At 43.2% G+C, this 12,335-nt stretch overlaps 1 protein-coding gene across 1 annotated transcript in view; it reads left to right on the top strand.

Moving 5' to 3' along the window:
* RSU1 (Ras suppressor protein 1) overlaps nucleotides 1-12,335 on the top strand; it is a 250,150-nt gene that overhangs the window by 229,521 nt on the left and 8,294 nt on the right. The window lies entirely within an intron of this gene.

Genomic DNA, 12,335 nt, shown 5'->3' with positions numbered 1-12,335 from the left:
GACTACTGGCAAAATTAGACCCATAGAGTTTTACAAAAGACAAAAATTTGTTCTCATCGCCTATGTGGGTATCTCCTGGAATGTGTCAGTCCAGCATCTCTGGAATGCCGTGTTTCTTGGACCATGCGTTCCTCCCTGTAGATGGTAGACTCTCTATGATTTTTCCTCTTCCTCTCTTGCTGATAAAAATCGCACATGAAGACATTTTCCATGCTACCATTTAAAAGGAAAATATTCCAGGTTGTATCAGGGAAAAGAAACATGTCGTTCACAGAGTAAAACAAAACAAAGAAAACCACCAAAACTATAAAGTCAACCACCCACACCTTAGAAAGCCGTTATTTGGCAATAAACGGTCAACAGAGGCTCAGATCCTCCTTCCCAAACTTGTTCTTCACCATTGTCTTACACACCTCGTCACTCACAATTTGACATCTTTCCCAAGTATCCATTTTCCCGCAGATTCCCCCAGTTCCAGACATGTTTCTACCTGCTGGGCATGCCTTTCTCTTTTGTTGCCTGACAGCCAAGGCTTGATTCACATGCCTACCTCTTATGTGTGGGTGGCGTTGGTACTTGATCCTTGTAATCCTCTAACATAGAGCAGGGACGTTGACAAGCCATGCTCCTGTGTTTCAAATCCAGCCTGTCACTGTTTTCATCAAGATTTATTGGAGCACAGCCACCCCACTTATTTACATATTGTCTACAGCTGCTTTCTTGCCCCAAAAGTGGACTTGAATTGTCCCAACAGGGACTGTATGGCCCTCCAGGCCTACATATGCATTATCTAAATCAGTGACAGGAAGTATGCTGACCCCTGCCCTAAAAAGTTTGCATACATAGAGTAGGGCTGTTGACATCCTGGATGAAAATTGTTTTGCTTCCCAGTTCGCCCCCTCCCATCCTCAGGATCCTAGTCATTCAAAGTATAGACCACGAAGAACCCGGGTTCTGCAGGTGGACAGCCTGGTTTCAAGCATCAGCTCTGCCATTTATGAGCTGTGACTTTGAGAAAATCACTTCATAAGTCTGGGCTTCGGGTTTCTCACTGGCAAAACAGGGATGATGATAATAGCCTCACAGGGTCGCAGTGAGGATTAAAGAAGACATTAAAAAAATTCTTCAGTGGGGCACCTGGGTGGTTCAGTTCGTTAAGCAGCTGCTTTCAGCTCAGATCATGATCCCAGGGTCCCAGGATTGAGCCCCACACCAGGCTCTCTGCTCAGTGGGGAGCCTGCTTCTCCCTCTCCCTCTGCCTGCCACTCTGCCTACTTGTGCTCTCTCTCTCTCTCTCTCAAATAAATAAACAAAATCAAAAAAAAAAAAAAACCTCTAAATAATATGTAGAACACAAAATCTCAGCTGTAAGTAACCTTTGTATCCCACAGGCCATTAAAGTGGCCCATACTGGTGGAGTTCCTTATGAGGAACTCTGTGCATTCTCCATAAAGTTTTCTTGTATTTGTTAAGGAGTGAATGAAGAAAAAAGAGATCCTCTTGGGAGATTAAAATGATGGAAAATACCCGAAGTTGTCGACTAATTCCATGCACAAAGCAGAAGTTTGACTCAGCTTACTTATGGAGCAGCAATACAGCAAAGGCATAAAAGTCTTCATGGAAGACATAGAAAGGAGGAAATGGGAAAGTTTTTGCTAAATAATAGACATTAAGTTACATGGGCGGTTCAATAACAGAAAATACAGATGCGCCATAGGAAAATCTTGCCTTCCACCACCCTCCCCTCTTCCACTTGGGTTTGAAAGGAGGGAAGCTGTGACACCAACATAACCCTCTCCTTCAGTAGATGCAAAGGGAGCAACTTCTCCAAATCAACATGTGCCATGACTATTAAATTAACCACATTTGTGCCTACACGAAATACCAACCACCTGGCCCCAGATGAGATGATTTCGTTCTGTAGCTTGCGTCCATCCAGGACCTCACCTGCCCATGTCTCTCCTGAGCCAGAGATCCCCATGCCCTGTTCTACCCCACAGCCTCTGAGCAGCAACCAAAGCCATTGCACTCGAGCGCTGTCGCTGCGAAGGGGAGCTGTGCTAATTTGCCATGATTAGAAGATCTTTGAAGGTCTTTGCCAGTTTTTATCAAGGCGCAAAAAGCGATTATTACAATTAATGCAATTTACCATGTGTTACTTTTCCAAAAAAGCTATTTCAGGGTAGATCTGCCATCTGTCCCTTTCAGAGCTCTGAAGCTAATAATTAGCTCCATCCACGATCCCAGGTTTTCCATGCAAGACCTCAGAGAGAATCCTCAGAGGGACCCACCTCAGCATTTGCCTGGTGGGCTCTCCGAGGTCCCTGATTCTCTGATGCCCTTCACCTCCATTGTGGGAAAGGCTTTCATGGCCAGGCCAGGTGAAGGAGCCAGCCTCTTAATGGCTCTTCAGATGTTTCTGTCTGCAGAGGCAGCTCACAACCGGCAGAGGGAGCTTCCTTTTTGCCTTCAGCAAACCTTTCCCTTAACAGCACGCTGATGTTCAAAGACGCTGTCTACCAACATGGCTTTCAACAACCAGGAAGTATGGAGGAAACACTGAAGCTGGCATATGTTGTCATCCGAGCCAAGGGAAATAGAAAAGAATGCGTGCCAGAGGGATCCAGGCTGAACAGGAAAGAAAGAAGGAGGCAAAAACATGATTCCTAGTTGATATGAGCTGTTTTTAAGAAAATGAACACAGACCTTTGAGATCAAAGTTCAGCTATCAAAGATCAAATTAAAATGTAAAACAACTGCTTGTTACCGGTATGCTTTTTTGGGGGGGGGACCCCACCTGATTGCTGTCTTTGTCATCCTTTCTTTTTAAATAGATGATTTGGGGTTCTGGGGAAGTACGAAGCAATATCACCCATTGTAAAAAGCATGGTGCCAACCAAATGTCTGGAAAACTCATACTTCACTTCTCACCGATCTCCCCTCATTCCTCTGAAAGAAATCTGGCTGCAGAGCTGCTAAGTGTGTAGTGAAAGGAGAAACAGGACAGCCTTTTCCCAGTGAAAACAGGATTCACAAAGACTGTGAGAAACAAGCTCCCTGTTCACGCATTTGGTGGAAGCTGCCATTTTCAGGTTTGGCACTTCTTTCCTTTCCAATAACCAAGAAGATTTTCTATGAGATATTTATATATCTATAAAGTACTATCTAATGTTTTTTAATGACTAAATGTTTTTATAATTTTTTTATCCCAATGCTTTGGCTTGTACAGTAACTTTCTTTTTTACTGAGATCCGTGTAGCCCTTGGGTTTATGCGGACTTGCTGGAAAATAAATGAGGTTCTTTGAGATGATCTTTAGAACACTCAGGATTTGTTGTTCAGGAGACACTTTTTCCTCCCTTACCCACCTTCAGATGAAGCCAAGGGACTGGGATGGGGGCATTTATCTGAGGTGTAATGACAGTGTGTCCTTCTTCAGTTGAAAGAGCTGTGGAGGGACAGAGAGTTATGCTCACCGTTGCTGAAAACTGCCTTTTCCTCACATCACGTGAGCCAACGTCATGCCCTCACTTATGTGGCAAGGGAAACAGACAAGTCAGTTTCCACTGTCAGCTTCTTAAAACATTATTTACCTGAAGTGTTTGAACCATGTATTTACTGTCATATTTTTATATTTGCTATCAGGCTTCTACTTACCAGTTAAGAGATATATTGAAAAATTACGCTCAAGATGTTGCATCCAAGTTAAGATCTATTTGAAGGTTTTAAATTTTATTTATTTATTTATTTATTTATTTATTTATTTATTTATTTAATTATTTATTTATTTATTATAGTCACAGAGAGAGAGAGAGAGAGAGAGAGAGGCAGACACACAGGCAGAGGGAGAAGCATGCTCCATGCACCGGGAGCCCGATGTGGGATTCGATCCCGGGTCTACAGGATCTTGCCCTGGGCCAAAGGCAGGCACCAAACCGCTGCGCCACCCAGGGATCCCTATTTGAAGGTTTTAAACAAGATTGGGTTTCATGTATACTAGCTATGTGCAAATGAAATACAACTCACAAAGTAAATTAAATAAAGTTAATAGATATGAAAACAACCAGTAACGAGATTATCGTTGTGATCTTAAGCTTCTTTCCAACCCTCATAAACCATTTCAGACTGTGAGCCCTTAAAGAAGAGCCTCAGTGGCAACCAAGACTCAAGTGAACAGGATGTAAAAGTAAGACATGGTGGACAAGCCTGTGATGGTCACAGATATTCCAAGTGTTCCTTCCCAAAGAGTGGACTCTGACTGGACCATGTCCAAGTGTGCACATGGCCCATGGGCAGCCCCACAGTCACTGTGCATAACCTGCAGAGCCCTATGAGATGGTCATGGGCAGCCTGGCCGTGAGTCCGCTTAATGACCTGAAGTGGCTTCCTATAAGGGACTCTGCCCAAAGCTACTGTAGTCATCAACTAAGCAGAGAAGACTAGATCCCTCCAGAATCTGAGAACACATAAATGCAATGATCATTTAGGATTTAGAGGAGAACAGAGCCCACTCACAGACAAAAATCAGAAAAAAAGAATGGATGCTGCTGAGAAACACAGGCACTAGACAATCAAGCCAGTCTTTGAAGACATCTTACTTTCCAATGGTCTGTGCATGTTTTCATGATACACACCCTTTATTTCAGTTGCTGAAGTGAGCCTTTGTCCCTTCTTTCAAAATTATCCTACTATAGTGTCTACTACTACAGACTACCATAAATAACCTAGTTTAATCCCTGGAATAGATATTGTTGTTATTCTTAAATATTTTGTTAATGTACTGGTAAACCTATATAGGACAAAGATGACCATTTTCCATTTTCTCTTGGTACTAACTGGAGTTGATTTCTAGGAATAGAATATTTCTGCTGTACCAGTGTTCAACAATTAAACAGATAATATCATCACCTGGTGCAAACCACTTAGAGAACCAGGTGTCCCTAGAGACTTCTCTAGTTCAAAGGGTGAGGAGTAATTCCTATCTGTTTGCTTGTGGCTTTTCCTTTCACTTAGATTGGTGGTTGGTTGGTTGGTTGGTTTTTTAAATTGGAGAAAATAGAAATAAATAGAAAGTTTAGAAGAAAAAGTGTGTGTGGCATTTTTCAATCCTATGGAGGATACGGGCATTAATGTAGGACTGGGTTGGGACAGGGTGGCCCCCCCATTCCCTATATGAGGCCGGTGACATAGCAGTGATGAGAACAAAGCCTCTTCCCTCACAAAGCTTATATTCTAGTTCAAGGTGTCCCAAAGTGAGACCTATAAAATGCTAGTCTGTGGAGGATCAGTAGTCAGTAGTGTAAAGGAGGTGCTCTGGTTTTAAATGTTGGAAAATATTTGGTTGAGTGAGATCAAGCAGGTTTTCATATAGCGTCTCTTTCATTGCTAGGGCTGTTCTAATAAAGTGCCACAGATTTGGAGGCATTAAACAATGGAAATTTACCATGTCACAGTTCTAGAAGCTGGAAGTCCAAGCTCAAGGTATGGGCAGGGTTGTTTCTTCTGAGGCCTCTCTCCTTGGCTTGCAGATAGCCGTATTCTCCCTGTGTGCTCACATGGTCTCCCCTCTGTGTGTGTCTGTGTCCTGATCTCCTCTGTAATGTCCTATATAAGGACACTACAGTAGTTACATTTGCATTAGCACCCATCCCGATGACCTCATTAGACTTTAATTGCCCCTTTTAAAGTCTCTATCTCCAAGTAAAGTCATTCTGAGGTACTAGGAGTTAGAATTTCAAACATGTGAATTTGAGAGAAAGAAAAATTCAACCACAACAGCTTTGTGAACCTGAATCTTGCAGAATTGTAAATCAGACCATGTTGATTCCATCCCCCTACCTACATCAAGGCCCCTGGAATAAAAGAGTGAGTCCTGGGCAGCCCGAGTGGCTCAGTGGTTTAGCGCCGCCTTCAGCCCAGGGCCTGATCCTGGAGACCTGGGATCGAGTCCCATGTCGGGCTCCCTGCATGGAGCCTGCTTCTCCCTCTGCCTGTGTCTCTACCTCTCTCTCTCTCTCTCTCTCTCTCTCTCTCTCTCTCTGTCTCTCATGAATAAATAAATACAATCTTAAAAAAAAAATAAGAGTGAGCCCTAACATAAACCATGGACTTTAGTTAATAATCAGCACTGGGTCATCACTTGTAGCTAACGCACCACACTAATGCCAAGTTGTTAATTATAGAAGAAACTGTATGTGGTAGGGAGGTGGCACATAAGGAACTCTGTGCTTTGTGCTCTATTTTATGGTAAACTGAAACTGCTCTAAAAAAAAAAAAACCTGATTTTTTTTTTAGGACAAATCCTATATAAACATTAAAAAAAAAAAAAAAGACCCCTCAAATGGCTGCACATTACCAGAGACCATGAGGAGCTGCTCTCTTTCTGTGTCTCTGACTGACTCTGCCCCAGGCTTCATTCTGTTCCAGCCACACTGCCCTTCCTTGTGGTTCTGGAGCATGTCAGTCTGGAGGGGCTTTTGCCTACTGCTTCCTCAGCCTGGATTCTTTCTTCCTCCCCTGTCTTTCCAGCTCTCAGCTCACGGGTCATCTCCTCAGGGAGGCCCTTCCTGACTGCTTAGCCTATGGGAACCTGCAGAGCACTGTCCCATCCCCCTGCTTTTATTTTCTTCACAGAATTTATCCTTGCTTGTTAGGTTTTATTTCTGTGGCTATGATCTGTTTGTTCCTTTCCTGCCCTCTGGGTTCTTGTTCTCACTGAGCCCTCACTGACCACTTATCCCCATTTCCTCTGAGGCTGCCTGGTCCAAGCCACCATCTCACCTGATCAATTATAGCAGCCTTCTAACTGGTTATCAATAAGATACAAATGAAAATGAGTGTGATCCTTGAAGATGATTCCAACAATCGGGTCCTTTTGGCCCCATCTGGATTTCATTTCATACCCAAGGATTTCCAATGCCCCCCATCTTTTTCTCCTGAACAGCATAGCTGTAAACATAGGGAAAAAGAACGCCCTTCTTCCCATAAAGATCTTTGTTTAGCATTTAAGATTTAACATCTTGGAACTGTTAGGGTAACCACCTGAGTTGATCTCAGCTGGCATAGTTGAGAAAGGTGATCCTGAGAGCAGCAAGAATTTATGAGGCAATTTAGAAAAAAATAGATTTAAAAACACTGAGTGTTCCTGGTAGATTTTGAAGCACAGGTGTACTGTCTTCTATTTGGAAAGAATTGCAAAGAAATGCTATCCAACATGATACATTAGCTGATACATGGCAAGGGCTCTTCACTTACCCCAAAATAAATGGGCTTTAGTGGGAAATCTGAGAGGTAGGGGAGGGGGCCAGGGATTTTAATGCTTCTTTTCCGGAAGGACAAGGCCCCTGTTTTTTCCAAAAATTGTCACATGGGTGAATGAGTTCATGGTTTGGGTGTTTGGGTTTTTTTTATTATTATTATTTGTTTTGTTATATCTTTGTGTGTTGTGTTGTGTTTTGCAAACAGCAGAAACAAACTCAAACCAACTTAAGCAAAGAAAGGGGAATTGATGCCAGGGGCACAGGGGTACCATGGAAATAAAGGGCAGAAATGGAAGTGGGCTTCTGGAAAGCCATCAGGGCTCCCTGTCACTGCTCTTTTCTGCCTGACTACACATTCTTTCACTTTCTATGTGAACGGCCCTTCCTTTCCTGGGCCACAAGAGTACCAGTCACACTCCTACCAACACCTCCGTATATAAAAAAGAAGTGTTACAGCCAGTAGAGACTGTCAGGAGTTTCCATCTCAACCCACATTCCTGGGAGAATAATCTTAGTGGCACAGTGTCCATCTCTGGTCCAGTATCTGTAGCCAAAGGGAAGAGAAGAGAGATCCAGAGTGCACACTCACTGACTTTCACCTCTGTCTCACCACATCTCATACATTGTGGAAGTGAGGTGAAGGGTGGTAAAATGAGAAGACCTTCCGCAAAGGGGCCTCACTGGGAGCTGCCCCGATGTTTCCCTAGAGCTCCACGGCATGTGTCACCCACTCATTAAAGACGAATGGAACCACTCCTACAAATGGGCAGACTTGCTGGCACTGAAGACAACTCCTGCCCTCTAGAAGCTGGGAATCAAAATATGCATGTATGAAGTTGCCAGGCAACATGGAAATAGGCTATTTTTGGATGAGATATTTATCGAGTACCTGCTGTTTGCAAGATACTGCAGGCCATTAGGGAGTGAGGGTACTAGTACCTAGCTGCCCTCTCCTTGCCCAAGTTCTAAAGCCACTGAGAAATAATATAAAACCAGCAGAGACCAAAGTGCTGCCTTTATTACCAATAAAGGCTGGGTCGGGGGATGTAGTTTTTATCTGCAGCTAAATGGACTTCCTTTGCTAAACCACAGAATTAGGCAGAGATGAGTGGAGCCAAGCATATGGACTGGTCCTTCAAAGTCCATGTATTGAACACCTACTGCGCACCAGGCACTGCTCTAGTTCTAGTTCTAGTTCTTGTTCATGGAAATGAACAAAATTAAGTTTCTGCCCTTATGAAGTTGACTTTCTGAGGGGGAGAAATAGACAAAAATAGGTTGTGATATATACACCTGTATTTGTCTGCTAGGGCTGCCATTATGAAGTACCATGGACTAAGTGGCTTCAAAAACAGAAATTAATTTTCTGACAGTGCTAGAGGCTGGAAATCTGAGATCAAGGTGTTGGCAGGGCTGGTTTCTTCCGAGAGCCATCAAGGCAGGATCGATCCCAGGCCTCTCTCCTTGCCTTGCAGATGGCCAACTTCTCTCTGTGTCTTTACTTGGCCTTCCCTCTGTCTTAATCTCCTCTGATAAGGATGATAAGGATACCAACCACATTGGGCTAGGGCCCACCCCAATGACCTCATTTCAACTTAATTGCATCTCTAAAGATCCTGTCTCCAAATACAGTCATGTTCTGAGGTCCTGGGGGTTGGGACCTCAACATATGGACTTACGGTGGGAAGACACAGTTTAGTCCCTAAGGGCACCATTAGGAAAATCAAAACAGGGTTATAGAGTTTTGATGGATGGAACACAATTTTAGACAAGGAAGACATTTCTGAAGAAGTAAAATTTGAGTAAAAGTTTTAGTGTAATAAATAGTAAGGCCTTTGAAGACATTCCAGATGGCCTACCAGATCAAGGACTTGGGCATGGAGTATGTATGGGATATGTCAGCCGGAAGTGAGGAAATCTGTGGAGGACTCAAAGGGTTTTTTTTTTTTTTTTTCAGTAGCAGTAGAATTTAGAGTCATCCACAGGGTATAGTGAGGTGATAAATTACACTTAGCTTGAGGTTAGGAATTTGGGATTTATCTTGAGACGACTAGGCTGAGAGTCCTTTGAGGATTCCAGGAAATGGAAGGAACAATGAACGCGGTCTCTTGGGAAGAAGAATCTAAACTCAATAAGTAAAATAAATGAGAAGAGGGACCAGCTGGAGGCCAGGGGATCATGCAGAAAGCTATTAGGAGAGTCCTGGCATATGGTCATAAAGACTTGCCCAGATAGCACTCAAAGGAAGAAAAAATTCAAAATTAGAGATAATTTTAAAGGAAGAGTCCACTGAGTCAAAATCAGCATTCAAATATCTTAGTTACATGAAATAAGTCATACTCATTAAACTCCCTGGAAATGGTTACCTGGAATAGAGCTATGCCCATATCTATAGTTCATCTCCTGCGGCAATTAAAATGCAGAAAATGCAGTCACACTTGGAATTGAAATGCTGAGCAGGTCTCCAGGCTCAAGGGATGGCTAGCTCCTGGCCAGGCTAGCGGTTGGGATTTTCATCACACCTTGGTCTCTCAGCCATGTCCACACTGTGACCATTGGTTACGGGTAGGATTGTGTCCTCCCAAAATTCATACTCCTAAGTCCTTAACTCCCAGCTACCTCAGAATATGGTGCTCTTGGGGACAGAATGTTTCAAGAGGTCATTGGGGTGGACCTTAGTGCAATATGACTGGTGTTCTTATGAGGAAGAGACAAGGAAGCAGACATGTGCACGAGGGAAGATCATGTGAGGACATTGCGAGAAGACAGCCATCTATAAGCCAAAAAGAGAGCCCTCAGAAGAAACATCCTGCCAACATGTTGATCATGGATTTCCAGGCTCTACAACAGTGAGACAAAAAATTTCTGTTGTTTAAGCCACCAATCTGTGGTGCTTTGTTACAGCAGTCCAACATACTAATTCACCATTCTGTTCTGATGGCCATTTCTGAGCATGGCCGAGGATTCCAGGAACTCTCCTTGACCACCTTCTTCTCATGTTTGCTCACAGCCAATGCTTAGCCTCCTTGCTTTCAATTTAAGTCCAGTTTCTCCTGTTCTATCCATAACCAGAGGAAAAGGATTCCCATCATCCTCATCGTGCTGCCCCATCCAATACCTAGGCACTGGTTGCCTGTGGTTATTTATACTTAAATCCATTAAAATTAAATAAAATTAAAAATTCAGTTTCTCCAGCACTCATCACATTTCAAGTGCTCAGTAGCCCTATGTGACTGGTGACCACGTTATTGGACAGCACGTCAATAGAATATCTCTGTTATCACAGAACGTTGTACTGGCCCGCACTGGTATAGAAGACATCTTAACCTTCCTTAAAGCCCAACCTGTTGTATTTATTAAGGTTCTCTCCAGTGTCAGCAACAGACACCCACTGTTTGTAGAATAAGGTTTAAAAAATGGGACAGGAAGGTGGTGGTGGGTCTTCCTGGGAAATATCAAATATCCCACAGGATCAGAAGGACAGTTGAAAGAACCAAGGGCAGCTCCCAGGACTTGGGCAGTAGGCTTCTGTGGGCCTTTCCTCCACGGAGCTATCAATTTCCACATTTTGTGCACAGGAAAGAGAAACTGAGTGACCCATTTTGAGGCAGGAGCTACTCAGCCAAATGAGGCTTATAAAGAAATGGCAACAGGTCACTAGAGGACAAAATGGCCACATGATGTCCACCCTGGTGTCTTCCCAATGATGCCAGAGAACAGGAGTCACTGTGACTGAAGCTGCCACCCCAGTCTGGGCACTGATCTGGAGAAATAAGATATCTCTTTAACAGTTGATCCAGAACCTTCCATTGCATAGTTAGCATTGTATATGCTTTGATTTTTACTTTTTGTAGGATGCAAGCAGCAAGCATGTTGGTTGCCTTTACCTATTTTGATGAACATTTAACTGAGGGCTTGCTAGGTGCACAGGTGCTGATATAGGTGCTATGGGAGATATAAAAGGGAATAAGGTATGTTTTGTTAAAAATATATCTAGTCCCCTAATAAAAACTCGTTCTATACAAAATGGAATAATCTGGGAACCGAACGGAGGCTAGGTTCACTGGGTTCTTTGCCCCATACTTTCCCAACCTTAACAAATACTTTTATTCTTTTGCTGCTTCATCTCTATGAAAAATTATACAAAATACACAAGAAATCCTCAAACCTAAGGCCCTCCCTTTCAAAGAAGCCACCTCATTTACTTTTAACAGGTTCTGATTGCCAAGATCAAGTATAACAACATCTTGCCAAAGCCCACATTTTTGTTAGGAAAATCCTGCAGTTTTCCACTTTTCATGGACAGTTTACCCAAAAAGGGTTTTCCAACTTGAATCTTTCATTTAAGATGTTACATTTTATTTAAGTCAGCATACAGGTACCCCAATCATCCCATGACACTGAGCCCTATGCTTGCAGTTCAATTCCACACAAAGACTTCAGATCCCTTGAAAATATGCTATCACAAAGAGGCCACTTCGTTTCAGAGAACTCAGTTCAGACTGCACTCTCTCCTACTTTCAATTAAAACATGCTACGCAAGCGAATCATTAAGATAATTGCACTTGGTGCTTAAAAAAAGTTAAATCACTAATGATTCCAAAATTAATAATCAGAAAACAAAGGGAGGAGCAAATTGAGTGGATGACAGCAAAAATGAATCTCCGAGCCAACAAAACAGTGACGATTTTAATTTGGAGCTGCTTCCACTCCCAGCTATCCATTCATGGCTCGAATTCATCAAGTCCACACGGAGACAGGGGAGCACGGTCTGTCTTGACCCCAGTGCACTGACCACGGATGTCCGTAGATCTGGACGTGGGCAGGGGACAGGACAGACACCTGTTTGGTGAATCTTCTCCGCTCCTCTCCTTCCTCCCTATGGCTCATTCCCATCATTCCCAGTTGCACCGATCAGAGTGTCATTGTCATTGCCCAGGGACCCCAATTCTTTAGCCATGCCCACCTTGCTTCAGAGTCTGTCCATGACCATGATGAAATATAAACGCTGACCTAAAACGTGCTGCCCATCTTTGAAGCTTGTGTTATTCAGAGAAAGCTGGTATGTAACGCCCTC

Source organism: Nyctereutes procyonoides, unplaced genomic scaffold (genome assembly GCF_905146905.1).
Source record: "Nyctereutes procyonoides isolate TBG_1078 unplaced genomic scaffold, NYPRO_anot_genome, whole genome shotgun sequence".
Taxonomy (NCBI): Eukaryota; Metazoa; Chordata; class Mammalia; order Carnivora; family Canidae; genus Nyctereutes; species Nyctereutes procyonoides.
This window is presented reverse-complemented; position numbering and strand designations above follow the sequence as displayed.